This window comes from Heterodontus francisci, chromosome 1 (assembly GCF_036365525.1).
Source record: "Heterodontus francisci isolate sHetFra1 chromosome 1, sHetFra1.hap1, whole genome shotgun sequence".
Lineage (NCBI taxonomy): Eukaryota > Metazoa > Chordata > Chondrichthyes > Heterodontiformes > Heterodontidae > Heterodontus > Heterodontus francisci.
The window spans coordinates 196,644,701-196,660,919 of NC_090371.1; positions in this window are offsets into that span (position 1 = coordinate 196,644,701).

The window sequence follows — 16,219 nt, forward strand, 5'->3', positions numbered from 1 at the left end:
CCCCTTGTGCAAGTACAAAGTCTTTCTCTTCCTTTTCCGAATACTTCTACATAATGCAACACCTGTGGCTTCAGCAAAGGGAGAGGTAGCTGCTCATTCCCCTGCTCTGTCTGCTCAGCTGCTCATGTTTGATATCCTCTGTGTTTTGGAGTCTGTGAGTGCCCTGCAAAAGACTGCCTCACCCTCACCTGTGGAGGGACAGACTCGGTCATCGGGACAGGAAGCAGCATGTAGAGCTCTATCTGGGGGCAAGGTCGAGGGGGACAAGGAGGAAGAGTGGAAACACCTTGAGCAGAGTCCACACTTCCACCTCCCCTTTCTCCGTCTTCCATTTTATGGCCAACCTGAACTTACCTGCTAGTCAAGAAGTAGCGAGCACTTAGCTCTGAACGGCCAAGGTGAGTCTTTCCACGATCCTATTTAAAGTGATAGTTTGAGTGTGCAGGCCATTGGTGAGGGCCAGCATGCCCTCGGTTGCCTGCCGCACCTGATTCTCCATGCAGGTGGCCACTTTTCTTATGGATGTGGACATCAATGCAAAAGCCTGAGACATCATGACACTCAAGGTACAGATGGACTCCTCCAATCTGTCCAATGGTGCACAGTGCCTCTGGAAACGCAGACAGAACCTCATAATCATCAATAAAGTGATGGAAGGTGTCGTCAACAGTGCTATCAAGCGGCAGTTGCTTAGCAATAACCTGATCAGTGACACTCAGTTTGGGTTCCGCCAGGGCCACTCAGCTCTTGATCTTGTTACGGCCTAGGTTCAAACATGGACAAAAGAGCTAAACTTGAGATATGGCATCAAGGAGCTGGAGCAAAACTGGAGTCAGTTGGAGCTGGTTGGAGTCATACCTAGTGCAAAGGAAGATGGTTGTGGTTGTTGGAGGTCAATCATCTCAGTTCCAGGACATCACTACAGGAGTTCCTCAGAGTAGTGTCCGAGGCCCAACCATCTTCAGCTGCTTCATCAATGACCTTCCTTCAATCATAAGGTCAGAAGTGGGGATGTTCGCTGATGATTGCACAATGTTCAGCACCATTTGCGACTCCTCAGATACTGAAGCAGTCCGTGTAGAAATGCAGCAAGACCTGGACAATATCTAGGCTTGGGCTGATAAGTGGCAAGGAACATTCGCATCACACAAGTGCCAGGCAATGACCCTCTCCAACAAGAGAATCTAACCATCTTCCCTTGACATTCAATGGCATTACCATCGCTGAATCCCCCGCTATCAACATCCTGGGGGTTACCATTGACCAGAAACTGAACTGGAGTAGCCATATAAATACCATGGCTACAAGAGCAAGTCAGAGCTAGGAATCCTGTGGCGAGTAACTCACCTCCTGACTCCACCAGCTATAAGGTACAGGTCAGGAGTGTAATGGAATACTCTCCACTTGCCTGGATGGGTGCAGCTCCAACAACACTCAAGAAGCTCAACACCGTCCAGGACAAAGCAGCCCGCTTGATTGGCACCCCATCCACAGACATACACTCCCTCCACCACCGACGCACAATGGCAGCACTGTGTACCATCTATAAGATGGACTACAACAACGTACCAAGGCTCTTTCGACAGCATCTTCGAAACCCACGACCTCTACCAACTAGAAGGACAAGGGCAGCAGATGCATGGGAACTCCACCACCTGTAAGTTCCTCTCCAAGCCACACGCCATCCTGACTTGGAACTATATCGCCGTTCCTTCACTGTCGCTGGGTCAAAATCCTGGAATTCCCTTCCTAAAAGCACTGTGAGTGTACCCACACCAGATGGACTGCAGCGTTTCAAGAAGACAGCTCACCACCACCTTCTCAAGGGCAATTAGGGATGGGCAATAAACAAAGTGATTACTGACAACGCAGCCGGCAGCTTACGTCAACCGACTGTACCAATCTGCGCATGAACCAATCAGATTGGTTCCAACCCTCTGCGCATGCACTGCGTTTCGCAGTGCCAGGACTGGTTGACGCATGCGCAGATGACGTCATCGTGTAACGCAGGCAGATGGTGGGGGATCCGGGCCGGAGAGAGCAGGGGTGGGGGGAGAGGGGGTCTGGGTAGTGGAGAGAGAGCAGGGGTGGGGGGAGAGGGGGTCTGGGGAGTGGGGAGAGAGTGGGTGCGGGGAGAGCGCGGCCGAAGACTTGCTGGTGGCGGGTACGCTCTCCTCCTTCCCCCCGCCGCCCGCTCCCAACGCCCGCCTGCTCACTCACCCCCCCCCCCCGCCCACTCGCTCACAGCCCCCGGCCCGCTCGCTCACAGCCCCGACCGCTCGCTCACCGCTCGCTCGCCATACCACCAACTGCCGGCTCACCCACCCGCCTACTCGCTCGCTCGTTCACTGCCCGCCCGTCGGCTCGCTTCCTGTCCTCCCTGGCCAGCTCGCTCCGTCCCCTCCCCGGCCCACTCACTCCCTCCCCTCCCTGGCCCGCTCGCTCCCTCCCCTCCCCTGCCCGCTCGCTCTCTCCCCTCCGGCCATTTTGTGCTGCCATGTCTTTAGGTTGCCATCGTGTGATTATTTGAGTAGCGCCATCTTTAATCCTGCCAGCTGCCTGACGTCGCAGACTGTGACGTTTTAGTGGCACAGGCTGCGTTTGCGCATGTGCCATTGCAGCGCCACCTAGTGGTGGCATTTCAGCAAACACAGCCGGCAATAAATGCTGGCCCAGCCAGCGACACCCACATCCCATGAAACAAATAAAAAAAAGACTTGCCTACTCCAATGCACTCCTGACTGATCTCCCATATTCTATCCTCTGGAAACTAGGAGCTATCCAAAACTCTGTTGCCTGTGCCCTCATTCACACCAAGTCCCGTTCACCCATCACCCCTGCGCCCACTGACCTAAATTGGTTCACAATCAAGCAATGCCTCAATTTTAATCTTCTTATCCTTGTTTTCAAATGGCTTCGCCCCTTCCTATCTCTGTAATCTCCCCCAGCCCCGCAACCCTCTGAGCTAAATAAGCTCATCTAATTCCGGCCTCTTGAGCATCCTCAATTTTAATCGCTCCACCATTGGTGGTTGTGCCTTTTGTTGCCTCGGCCCTAAGTTCTGGAATACTCTCCCTAAACCTCTCCACCTCTCTATCTTTCTTTCTTTAAAATGCTTCCTAAAACCTACCTCTTTGACCAAGCTTTTGGCCATCAGCCCTAACATTGCCTTATGTGGCTTGGTGGATGCTCTATCAATATAAGTTGTTGCTGTAAAGGGATGAAAAGAAAGATGGAATTAACAGACAGAGATGAAAGTATAAGTTAAGAAAATATATTGATGAACTAACAGGGCAAATTGATACAAATAATGCAGTAGACATTGTGGGTAGAATTTAATGGGCTGATAGAATTGCAAGGGAAGGTGGGGGGAGGGGCGCGGACAGCCCATCACCTTCCCATCACACTACAATTAAGTCAGGGATGGGAAAGGCTGAAGACGGCCTTCCTGACCAGAGGCCAATTGAGGCCCTTAAGTGGCCAATCAGTAGCCGGGGGGTGGGGTGTTGTCCTTTGCCACGTAGGGAGGTTGCCCAGTGAAAGAAGGCGGTCTCCATGTGGGCTTGTTGTGGGGAGGGGAACTCCTCCATGGGTAATCTGTGCCCAAAGAGGGCCCCTGATGGAAAAGGCTTCCCCTCCGTGAACACCCCCTGCCCTCGGTGGCCATCCCCCACTTCGCCAGGTTCTACCGGATTGGCCCCAGAAACCCCACCACACTTAGCTGGGGTCCGGGGCTCCAGCAACAGGCTTGGTGTAGTATGGGCAGTGGCCACCACTCTTGGTGGCATGGCTGATACAACTAAGGATGGTTAAATTCCAAGCGCCGTTGAACTGCACCGAGGTGGTTCCGAAGGGCTGAGGCGGGGTTCCCCTTGCTTTCTCGTTTGGGTCCCCTCCCTGCTCCACTAAAGTCAGCCCTGTTTATATGGACTTTCCAAACTTATTTGATAAAGTAGTACATAATCCTAGAAATTATTGAAAGACCTCATCTCATATAGAAGCGCCAAGAAGATGGTAGATCTCAAAAGGAGATTGCGAAGAGCTCCAGAGCTGCTCCATAGCCGATGGAAGTCACAGACAGTTAGTGAATCAGCAGTGCAGATTTTCAGGCTGCACAACAGAATCATGGTGGTCTGCGAGCAGAAACCATGTCAGCGATCAGGCTGTGAGTCACATTACTGAGTGACACTTGGGGATCGGGTGAGAAACGTTTTAGAAAAGGTGCATTTAATGTTTAACGGTGCACTGGGCAGGTGAGATGAAAAAAAAAGTCTATCCCTTGTGAGGCCGAGTCTGAAGTCGGTGGCCATTACTTGAGCAGACTGCAGAGAAAAAGCACGGGAACACCCGAATAAAGCGGGAAACCTCAGAAAAGTGCGGGAACATCTGAAAAGAGCAGGAAACCTCAGAAAAGCACAGGAATTCCCAAAAAGAACAGGAAACCTCCAAAAAAGCGGGAACACCTCCATTAAAGCAAAGAAAAATTGCGATTGGAAGCCTGTGATCAGTGGTGTACCACAGGGATCGGTGCTGGGATCCTTGCTGTTTGTAGTGTACATTAATGATTTAGACGTGAATATAGGAGGTATGATCAGTAAGTTCGCAGATGACACAAAATTTTGTGGTGTCGTAAATAGTGAGAAGGAAAGCCTTAGATTACAGGGCAATATAGATGGGCTGGTAAGATGGGCAGAGCAGTGGCAAATGGAATTTAATCCTGAGAAGTGTGAGGTGATGCATTTTGGGAGGACTAACAAGGCAAAGGAATATACAATGGATGGTAGGACCCTAGGAAGTACAGAGGTGTACTTGTCCATAGATCACTGAAGGCAGCAGTACAGGTAGATAAGGTGGTAAGGAAGGCATATGGGATACTTGCCTTTATTAGCCGAGGCATAGCATATAAGAGCAGGGAGGTTATGTCGAAGCTGTATAAAATGCTGGTTAGGCCATAGCTGTGTACAGTTCTGGTCGCCACACTATAGGAAGGATATGATTGCCTTGGAGAGGGTGCAGAGGAGATTCACCAGGATGTTGCCTGGGCTGGAGCATTTCAGCTATGAAGAAAGACTGGATAGGCTAGGGTTGTTTTCCTTAGAGCAGAGAAGGCTGAGGGGGGACCTGATTGAGGTATACAAAATTATGAGGGGCGTTGATAGGATAGATAGAAAGAAACTTTTTCCCTTAGCGGAGGTGTCAATATCCAGGGGCCATAGATTTAAGGGGCAGGAGGTTTAGAGGGGATTTGAGGAAAATTTATTTCACCCAGAGGAATCTGGAACACACTGCCTGTCGGGGTGGTAGAGGCAGGAACCCTCACAACATTTAAGAAGTATTTAGATGAGCACTTGAAACACCATAGTATACAAGGCTACAAGTCAAGTGCTGGAAAATGGCATTAGAATAGATAGGCTTGATGGCTGGCACGAACACGATGGGACAAAGGGCCTGTTCCTGTGCTATATAACTCTAAAAGAGTTAGAAAAAAATGTTGAAATACATGATGCCTGAAAGCTTCCAGAATTCAGAAGGACCCAATCGGGTACAGAATTTGTCAATATGGAGAAAAGGATTTCCCAGATTTAGAATAGCTTCTCAACTACACACCAAATCTCTAAGGCTGAGCAAGTTAATACTCTTCTATACTCCATGGGTGCAATTGCTGATGACATAATCATAAGGCAAGGTATAAATGAGGCTCCAGACAAGTTTGAGGACGTGTTACAAACCTTCAACAAATACTTTAATTTAAGAAGTAATAAGACCCAGGAAAGAGCAAAGTTTAGTAAAAGAGTCCAAAGCTGGACGAATCAGTGGACACTTTCATTACGATTTGTACAGATTGGCTGAGGGATGTGAGTATGGAGAACTGAAGTCTGAGTTGATCAGGGACCAAATAGTAGTGGGAATAACTGATGAGGCTTTATCAGATCTCTTACAATCAAAAGATGACCTCACTCTTGAGAAAGCGATTCAGATGGTGTGACAGGTAGAGGTCAGAAGACAAAATAGAACAATCCTTTAGGCTGAAGGGAAGCCTTAGATCAGAAAGAATCTGATGACGGTACAGTTCCTGAAGCCTAGGACGGAAAAGCACACTGCAGATAAGAAGGCACACTTGGGGGGAAGGTGCAAGACGCTGTGAAACCCTGCCAGCACTCTGGAGCCGGTAAGATCCACATACGTGAGCAGTGCCCTGCTAATAAAGCTGAATGCTTTAATTGCAATAAGGCAGGCCATTTCAGAAAGATGTACCAGAGAAAGACCACTTCTCACAGAAATGTCAAGCAAAAAGTCTTCACACGTAGAGCTGTGATTGAAGTGGAACAACTTCCATTGGAAGACATACCAGGAGATTTCATCGGGGAAATTAATGACCCCCAATCAGGCATTCTGGATGGCAGACATTTATGTCAATGGACATATTATTAATTTCAAATTGGACACAGGCGCAAGTGTCATATTTCTGTAATACCAAGAGCCATGGTTGTTAACACATTGCTTACAATCTGCTGACACTCAGTTACACGGTCCAGGAGGGATTGAACTGAAGGTTAAGGGAAAGTTACAAGCTATACTTTAATAAAGGGGAAGGCAGATAATGAAAACCCTATACGTTCCAAAAAAAACAAGAATTTTCTCTATTAAGCAGAAATGTGTGCTTAGACCTACATTTAATGAAAAATGTGAATGAAATCAAACAGCCAGAGTCCTACAGCTGCTCTCAAGCAAACTTTCCAAAAGTACTTCCTGGGCTAGATATACAAGACTACAAAAAGTTCAAGACAGAGAGAAGTCCTACAGGAACTAACAAGCTCTCAATTACAATAAGAGGTTTTGTATCAGAAACCTACCAATGCTAAAGGATGGAGAGAAAGTATGGATACAAGATATAGGACGTGAAGGGAGAGTCATCCAGAGAGATGAAGTTCATCTGAGATCTTATGTAGTACACACTCCCAAGGGTAATATATGCCAAAATAGGAGAAACCTTATCCCTATTCCTCAAACACAACAACCACTTATATATCTGGAAGAATCAGATGATGATCAAGAAACCCGGAGACAACAAGATACTACAAACTTAAGTCAAGGCCATCCAAGTTGTCAAACAACACTTCCAAGAAAGATTACTGGTCTTCCGAGATGGACAAGAACACATTCAGGGAGAGTTGGGAAACCTCCTGATAGACTGAATTTATGATGTCAGAGACTTAGGAGGAGATGGGGTAGTATGTAAAGTTAAAATGAATGGATGTATATATATATATCTCTCAAGTATATATATATATGGACAAAGACTTGGGGGCAGATGTAGTATAAGAGTCTGAAAGCGTTAATGTTTGAGACAATGAGAGTAACCACTCCCACTGCAGTGATGATGATGTAATAGTTACATGGGTATTAGGCTTGGAAGAAGCTAGAAGCATCATGAGAGTTGCTAGCTGGCCATGCTTAATGAGTGCAAATAGTTATGTATATAAACGAGTTAGTATTTAGCATTACAAAGAATCTGAGACATCTGTAAACGATGCCAGAGCTACACTAACAACAATATACAACAGATACTGCAAAGGCTATGGACCCTGACAACATCCCAGCAATAGTACAATAGCCAGTACAGCTACAACACTGGCATTTACCCAAAAATGTGGAAAATTACCCAGGTATGTCCTATCCACAAAAAGCAGGACAAATCCAATCCAGCCAATTACCGCCCCATCAGCTTCCTCTCAATCATCAGCAAAGAAATGGAAACTGTCGTTGACAGTACTATCAAGTGGCAAATACAGAGCAATAACCTGCTCATCGATGTTCAGTTTGGGTTCTGCCAGGGACACTCTGCTCCTGACATTATTACAGCCTTGATTCAAACATGGTCAAAAGAGCTGAACACAAGAGGGGAAGTGAGAGTGACTGCCCTTGACATGAAGGCAGCATTTGACCAAGTGTGACATTAAAGAGCCCGAGCAAAACTGAAGTCAATAGGAATCAGGGGAAAAACTCTCCACTAGTTGGAGTCATACCTAACACAAAGGAAGATGGTTGTGGTCGTTGGAGGTCAATCATCTGAGCTCCAGAACGTCACTGCAGGAGTTCCTCAGGGTAATGACCTAGGCCCAACCATCTTCAGCTGCTTCATCGATGACCTTTTCTCCATCATAAGTGAGAAGTGGGGATGTCCGTTGATGATTACAAAATATTTAGTACCATACGCAACACCTCGATTACTGAAACAATCTGTGTCCATATGTAGCGAGATGTGGACAAAATTCAGGCTTGGGCTGATAAGTGGCAAGAACATTCGCGCCACATAAATACCAGGCAATGACCATCTCCAACAAGATAGAATCTAATCATCTTCTTTTGACATTCAATGGCATTACGATCGCTGAATCCCCCACTATCAACATCATGGGGATCACCATCAATCAGAAACTGAATTGGAGCAGCCACATAAGTACTGTGGCTACAAGAGCAGGTCAGAGGCTGGGAATTCTGCAGCAAGTAACTCACCTCCTGTCTCTCCAAAGCCTGTCCACCATCTACAAGGCACAAGGCAGGAGTGCGATGGAATACTCTCCACTTGCTTGGATGAGTGCAACTCCAACAATACTCAAGAAACCCGACACCATGCAGAACAAAACAGCCCGCTTGATTGGCACTCCATCCACTAAAACAAGCATTCACTTCCTCCACCACCGATACACAGTGAGAGCACTGTTTAGCATATACAAGGTGCACTGCAACAACTCACCAAGACTCCTTTGACAACACCTTCCAAACCCGTGACCTCTACCACCTAGAAGGACAAGGGCAGCAGATGCGTGGGAACGCCATCACCTGCATGTTCCTCTCCAAGTCACACACCATCCTGACTTGGAACTATATCATCATACCTTCACTGTTGCTGAGTCAAGATCCTGGAACTCCCTTCCTAACTGCACTATGGGTGTACCTACACCACATGGACTGCAGCGGTTCAGGAAGGCAGCTCCTAACCACCTTCCCAAGGGCAATTAGAGATGAGCAACAAATGCTGGCCACATCTCATGAATGAATAAAAACAAATTGGGTGTCTTCCCCTTTAAATAATGCTAGTGCAGGCCCATCTTGCAGCTTCATGCTTGTTGTTTGCAGAGTGCTGCTTGCACATTTGTTGACCCAATTTGGAATCCTGGCATCACATCCGCTGATTGGGTTATGTGACAGCAGGAGAGTGACTGTTCAAAGTTTTCTGGTGCACGCAGGGAACACCAAGTACTTCTTATTCAGCAATGTTGCATGGGTCATGCAGGTAGCTGCTGGCAGCCCGGGGCAGATAGATAGAGCACCGCAAGGCCTCTGTAGCACTGTGAGGAAATTTCACGCCCAATTGGACAATTAAAGATGACTAATTTGAGAGGTTATGGGCAAAAAGCTGGGGTACGGAACCAAATTAGAGTCTTTTCAAAGAGTTGGCACAGGCAAGACTGATCAAATGACCTTCTTCTGTACTGAAAGAATCTATGATTCTAAATGCCTCAGGAAATTTTGGTGTGGCATAAGTAATTACATAAGTCTCTCATGCCATTATTTCCTGGAAGTTCTGCATCAGAATGTTGCAAGTTTTCAGGAAATTCAAGGACTTTTTTAACACAGAATTAAAATAGGAAATGAAAAATATTACATCTAAATGAAATCCAGCTGCCACCTCTACAATATTGCAAACTGAGCAGCTGCACGTTTAGTAATGTAGGTCAGCAATCACAGGGTTATGAGTGAACAAGACTTGTTACAAGTTAAGATACAGGCAGCAGAGTTTTGGATGAGCTCAAGATTATGTAGGGTGGAAGATCGGAGATTGACCAAGGGTACATCGGAATATTCAAGTCTGGAGGTCGCAAAGACATGGATGAGAGTTTCAACAGCATTTCCAAATAACCAGTTTAAAGCAATGATTAGAAGTGCAAGTAATGTTATCAAATCATTGACATATGCCTCCAACTTTTCCAATCGAATTGCCTGGATCTCAGACTATTTATAAACCAAATGTCAAAACCATCGAAAATCTAATTAGAAAGAATGACATTAAACACGAAACAGGAACTAATGTTTTGCAACAAATAATATAAATTTGAAAGTATATAATTTACTAAAGTTGCTGATAGGCAGCCAATCACATTGAAGTATTCACACACTGCAAACCAGGAAGTTAGAAATATTTAATAACCTTCACTTTTAATTTAAACTTTTAGATAGCAAAATAAATGATTATGATTGGATTACGAAAGAAGCTCAAATAAACTTCTAATAAATGATTTTCCTTATTTAAAAAAAATTTTGAATTTGTTTATCATTACAGGGAAATTTCACATTCCACAAATATAAAGGTTGTTCTCAGGGCCAGTGAGGGTGTTTAGCCGTAATTATGAAGTTAGCTGTCATTAAAAACCCAGTTACACCTCATTCAACAAGGTGTAACTTTTTCAAGGGCTTTTACAGTAAGCCTAACAGAGTAATAGAGAACGTTCCTGTCAAATTCAATTGATTTTCATTGATTATCGTTTAGGGGTGACTCAACAGTGCACCCTCTGGAGAAGCGTAGAATCACTGACAGCATCTTTTGAATTTCTGCATTATTCTGTTATGTTGGGACTCCAGAAGTTGCTGTCAGTTTCACCGAAGTAGAGGAGGCGAATGCTGACAGTCTCACTGTCATTTCCTCTACATAATCCAGGCCAATGTTCAAGGTACTAGCCTCCAGCATTCTCCCAAATCTAGAAAAACTCACTCAATGCATTGCCTTTCTATTTCACAGAAGAGGCATGAAGATGACACTCTACAGGGATACAATGACATTCTGTTAGTGTTATAGCGTGGTTATTAGAGAGCTTCACAGTCTGGCAGTCTGACACACAGCTATTCATCTTGCTAAATGCACAGGTATAGGCTCTGAAATTCAGGGCTTCAACCGTTCTCACACTGCAACTTTGGCGGTAGACTAGTGGAACTACCATTGAAATAGGGAAAGACTCAGTTACCTCATGGGCCCTCTGTCATTTTTGCAGCCTCCACATTATTTTGTAAGTGGCATAACTTCTGTCTGGCCCTTACAGGGCAAGGCTTCCCTCAGCCGGGAGTTTCCTGCTGAATTTCAGTCAGGATGTGATATTTCAATGATCCTATAGCTGTCCAGGAGTCTGTTCTCATACAGGTCTATACAGATCTATAGCCCTGCTGAGGGAACATCCAGCAGTAGGGAAGTGGAAGTTGCTGGCACAGATGATAAAGATGTCCTTCCATGATTCTACACCCAGTTTCCCCATGCAGGGGATTATTTTCAACATCAGCCCTTGGGTGGTAACAAGTTAGGGCACATTATCCTTTATAGAATCCCAGGTTTGAAATCAATGGAATTAAAATTGGTTAACTTCTATAAAGGGTGGGCAATCCATTTTGTCATGTTACCACTGTTATGATGGTGCTTCTACATTTTTTGTGAAGTTTTTTTTGAGGAATGATGTATTTTAGAATTATGGACATTGTTTTATTTGGGAAAACTGAAAAGGATTCCGTGGATGTTTTTTTCTTCTTCACTGGGGTCATTGAAAGGACACTCAGTGGTCTTGTTTGAAAACAATATTTACTGGAAGTCACCTGTCTTCAGATAATGATCCAGCAGGGGCTTTTGACTTGGGGAGATGTTTACGGAGAAGTGACAGGTCAAGATTTATCGGGGTCAGGAGGCTTGACTCTTGAGATATTGTTTTTGGTTTTGCTTTGGACAGTGTGTTGGGGTGTGAACTGTTTTGAAGGCAGTTAGAGAAACCCAGCCAAGAGAGCATCACCTTCAGCACCCTCTTCCATCTCTTTGAGAACTTCCTGAGAATCAAGTGGAAGAAATAGAGAAACTGATGCTGCATTTCTTCCAAAAAGCCTGCCAGAAACCCCTGTTATCACATTTCTCCTGGAAAGCCTACCAAACTGATCTTCAATGTCGCCTGAAAAGAACTGTTCCTGATAGATCCCAATTACAGATGTATATGCGTATTTTGGACGCCAAACCAAAAATCGACAACTGACATCTTTCTATATCTTCTCTTTTTCCTTCCAGAATTAGCAAGCATTTGGCCAAAGTATATTTTTTGTTTTTGTTTTGTAACAGAGCTCTAAAGTGAAAATCTCTTTTTTCAGTTAACTGGTGTGTTTGTGTGTGTGTGAGGGGGCTAAGGTAAAAGGGAACTTTCATATTTCAATCTGTATTTTTATGCTTTGCTTCATTACTGATTATGTCTTGTTTTATAATAAACTGATAATTTTGTTGTTTATTAAAGAAACCTAATTGGTATATTTTATTCTGTGATAAGGAGTAGAGTCTATGATTGACCATGTCGGTAACTGGGTAAACATTTAAATATATGTTGTGACCTGTAGAGAAGTGGAACTAGAAAAGTCCGTGCTCTCCTCCTGCCTTGGTCATAACACTGCCCAGGCAGTAACATTGAAAATTACCTCCCAGATATGTTACACAAAAAACAAGTCCAGACAGCCATCTCAGCAATAGTTGTGATAGCTGGACTACGGCTCTCTCCTGCTGCAAACTGTTTTACTTGAGGAAATAAATTAATTGAGTGGCATGGGCAAATATGCCATCTGAGATCTGCATGAGGCAATTGTGCACTTCTGATTGGGAGATTCAGCAGATAAAGTTAGTTGTTCTTTGAAGGACCCAGTAGTGTACAATTCCATGAAAGCCATTACCTTGACAGTCACTGATGGAGGTGTCCCTGTCCTGGAGCTGTTTTCTAGGTCTGATTTCAGGATTATCCACAGTTTGTCATTGGCCATCTTTGGGATTTGTATCGCATAATTTTCCCAAGTTCGTGCTGCCAGTGGGGAGCAAACTTGGAAAACTGGCATACTCGCCACATACAAAGTCCTGGTACAGACTGATGGCCAAAGGGAAGATAAAACTGACTCCCAATGCAATTATATAGCATCCCACTCTGAACCTCTTCTGAAACTGCAAATCCTTGGGAAAGATCTGCAGCAGCTGCTAATTCTGATGAAATTGCAAATACTCTTGGAATGTGTTTACTCTTTCTTTAGAAACAGTGACAAGAGATAATCTTTATGAACACATTTAAAATGTCTGTGCAGTCTGCAACTGTAAGAAATTTAATGGAAGCCTCCCACACAATGGCTACATAATTGGAACATTATGATGTCATGAAAATCATTATGGCATCTATGTCAGTTAGGAGAGTGTTCGAGTGTTCCTGTGCATTGCGTATACTAGTGAAACAGAGCTGAAAATGTCACATCTGGTTAAACTGAATTCAGTTTAATATGTCTTCTAATGATCTCCTTTAGGCTGTATGTTATTTATTCACTTCACAGCTCATCTTACTTAGTATAATTCAGACAATTGCATAATACAGATAAATCGGCATAATAAAGAATTCAGGCCAGTCACAGGATCTTTTCTGTAAAATAAAAGATATGTGCAGCAGCATCTGTATTCTTCCTTTAATACTGTTCATTCCATATGGATGCAAAGTATCTTCTGCATATGTCTGTACTATCTATACTGGCTGGAATTACTTCTTGGCAATTAAGACATGCTTAAAGCATTATTATGATGGTTCAGAATTTCCTGCAATGGTGAGATTGGTGTCATGTGCAGTGAATTTTGCCATCTAACACATCATTCTCACTGTTGTGAACTTTCTTCAATATTTGCTGGATTTTTAATTTGAGTATATTGCAGACAGCATAGGAGTGAATCAGAATCCTTGCAGCCAATGACCAATGTACTTTCAGGAATGGAGTACAGTCAACTTGATCACAACACCTGCTGCATAACCCTTACCTTCGTTTCATAAGAAACTCAGGTTCTGTTTCTGATTAAAATGAGGGTTTGTGTTTTAACCCAACATTTTATGGATCAGCTAGTCTCAGCTACACCGATTTTGGGGAAATTCAATTCAATATATTTATTTATTTACTGGACACATTTTAACCAGAACCCAAGTGGCAAACAATGAGGTCCAATTGGTGATTGTTTTACATTGTATGCTTGTCCACGAACTCACCTGCCTGTAAAGGTGCCAAGTGAATGTGTGTGCACTGAGGTGCCTTTATATCTGTGTCTGTGTACGATATATATATATATATATATATGCATACCCAGTGATTCCCAATAGTTATATGGTCCGCAAGCCTGACCCGAGCTTCCGGTTGCTTGCCATGATAATTCACTGCCACACTCCCATTCGAACCTCTGTTTCCTTGGCCTTCTACATTTTATATTGAAACTCAATGGAAGCTCGAGGAACAGCACCTCACCTTTTGATTAGGCACTTTACAGTCTTCCAGACGCAACATTAAGTTCAGCAATGGAGTTGACTCTTAACTGTCCTCTGAAATGGCCTAGCAAGCCATTCAGTTATATCAAACTGCTACAGAAAAGTCAAATAATAATAAAACAGAATGGACCACCCAGCACTGACCTAGGCACTGGAAACAACAAAGGCACACCCAGCCCAGTCAACCCTGCAAAGACTTCCTCACTAACATCTGGGGATTTGTGACAAAATTAGGAGAGCTGTCCCACAGACTAGTCAAGCAACAGTCATACTCAGGGAATCATACCATAGAATTAATGTCCCAGACTCCTCCATCACCATCCCTGACTATGTCATGTCCCACCAACAGGACAGTCCTAGCAGAGATGCCGGCACAATGGTATACAGTCGGGAGGAAGTGGCTCTGTGAGTCTTCAACACTGACTCTGGACCTCATGAAGTCCCATGGCATCAGGTCAAACATGGGCAAAGAAACCTCCTGCTGATTACCACCTACGCCCTCCCTCAGCTGATGAATCTGTACTTCTCCATGTTGAAAAACACTTGGAAGAAGTATTGAGATTAGCAAGGGCACAGAATGGTACTCTGGGTGGGGGCTTCAATGACTATCACCAACAGTGACTCTGTAGCACCACTACTGACCAAGTTGTCCAAGTTCTGAAGGACATAGCTGCTAGACTGGGCTTGTGGCAGGTGGTGAAATACCAACAAAAGGGAAAAACCTGCTTGACCTCAATCTACCTGTCACAGTTGCATCTGGCCATGGCAGTCTTGATAGGAGTGACCATCGCACAGTCCTTTGGAAACTGGGCCCATCTTCATACTGAGGACACCCTCCATCTTGTTGTGCTGCACTACCAATGTGCTAAATGGGATACATTCAGAACAAATCCAGCAGCTCAAAACTGGGATCCATGAGGTGCTGTGGGCCCTCAGCAGCAACAGAATTGTATTCAACCAGAATCTGGAACTACCCACTGTTTTTTTCAGGTTGTTTTTCTTCAGGTTTGCACTTGCTGCTGTTCAATATTCAGTGTATTCACACCTAATCTGTACTAATGCTTTGTCTTTCAACACACCATTAACATATTGTTTGCCTGTTCTCCGTGACCTTTTGGTCAGCTATGTGGCCTGGTCCAATCTGCACCTTCTCCTTTGTTATCTCTTGCCCCACCCCCATCTCACTTGTTTATAATCTGTGACTTTTCTAATATTTGTCAGTTCCGAAGAAGGGTCACTGACCCGAAACGTTAACTCTGCTTCTCTTTCCACAGATGCTGCCAGACCTGCTGAGTGATTCCAGCATTTCTTGTTTTTGTTTCTGTAACTTCATGGCCTGGCATATCTCCCACTCTACCATTACCATCAAGCCAGGGGACCAACTCTGCTTCAATGAGGATTTTAGGAAAACATGCCAGGAGCAGCACCAGACATTCCTAAAAATGAAGTGCCAACCTGGTGAAGGTACAACACGGGACTACACACATGCCAAACAGCAGAAGTAGCATACTATGGATAGAGCTAAGCAATCCCAACATAAACGGATCAGATCAAAGCTCTGCAGGCCTCCAGTGTGAATGGTGGTAGACAATTAAACATCTAACCAGAGGAGGTTCCAAATATATCCCCATCCTCAATGATGGGGGAGCCCTGCACATCAGTGCAAAAGACAAGGCTGAATCATTTACAACCATCTTCAGTTAGAAGTGCAGAGTAGCTGATCCAACTCGACCTCATCCTAAGGTCCCCAGCATCACAGATGTCAGTTTTCAGCCAGTTAAATTCACTCCTCTGCATATGAAGAAATGGCTGAAGGCACTGGATGCAGTAAAGGCTACAGAGCCTGACAACATCCCAGTTGTAGTACT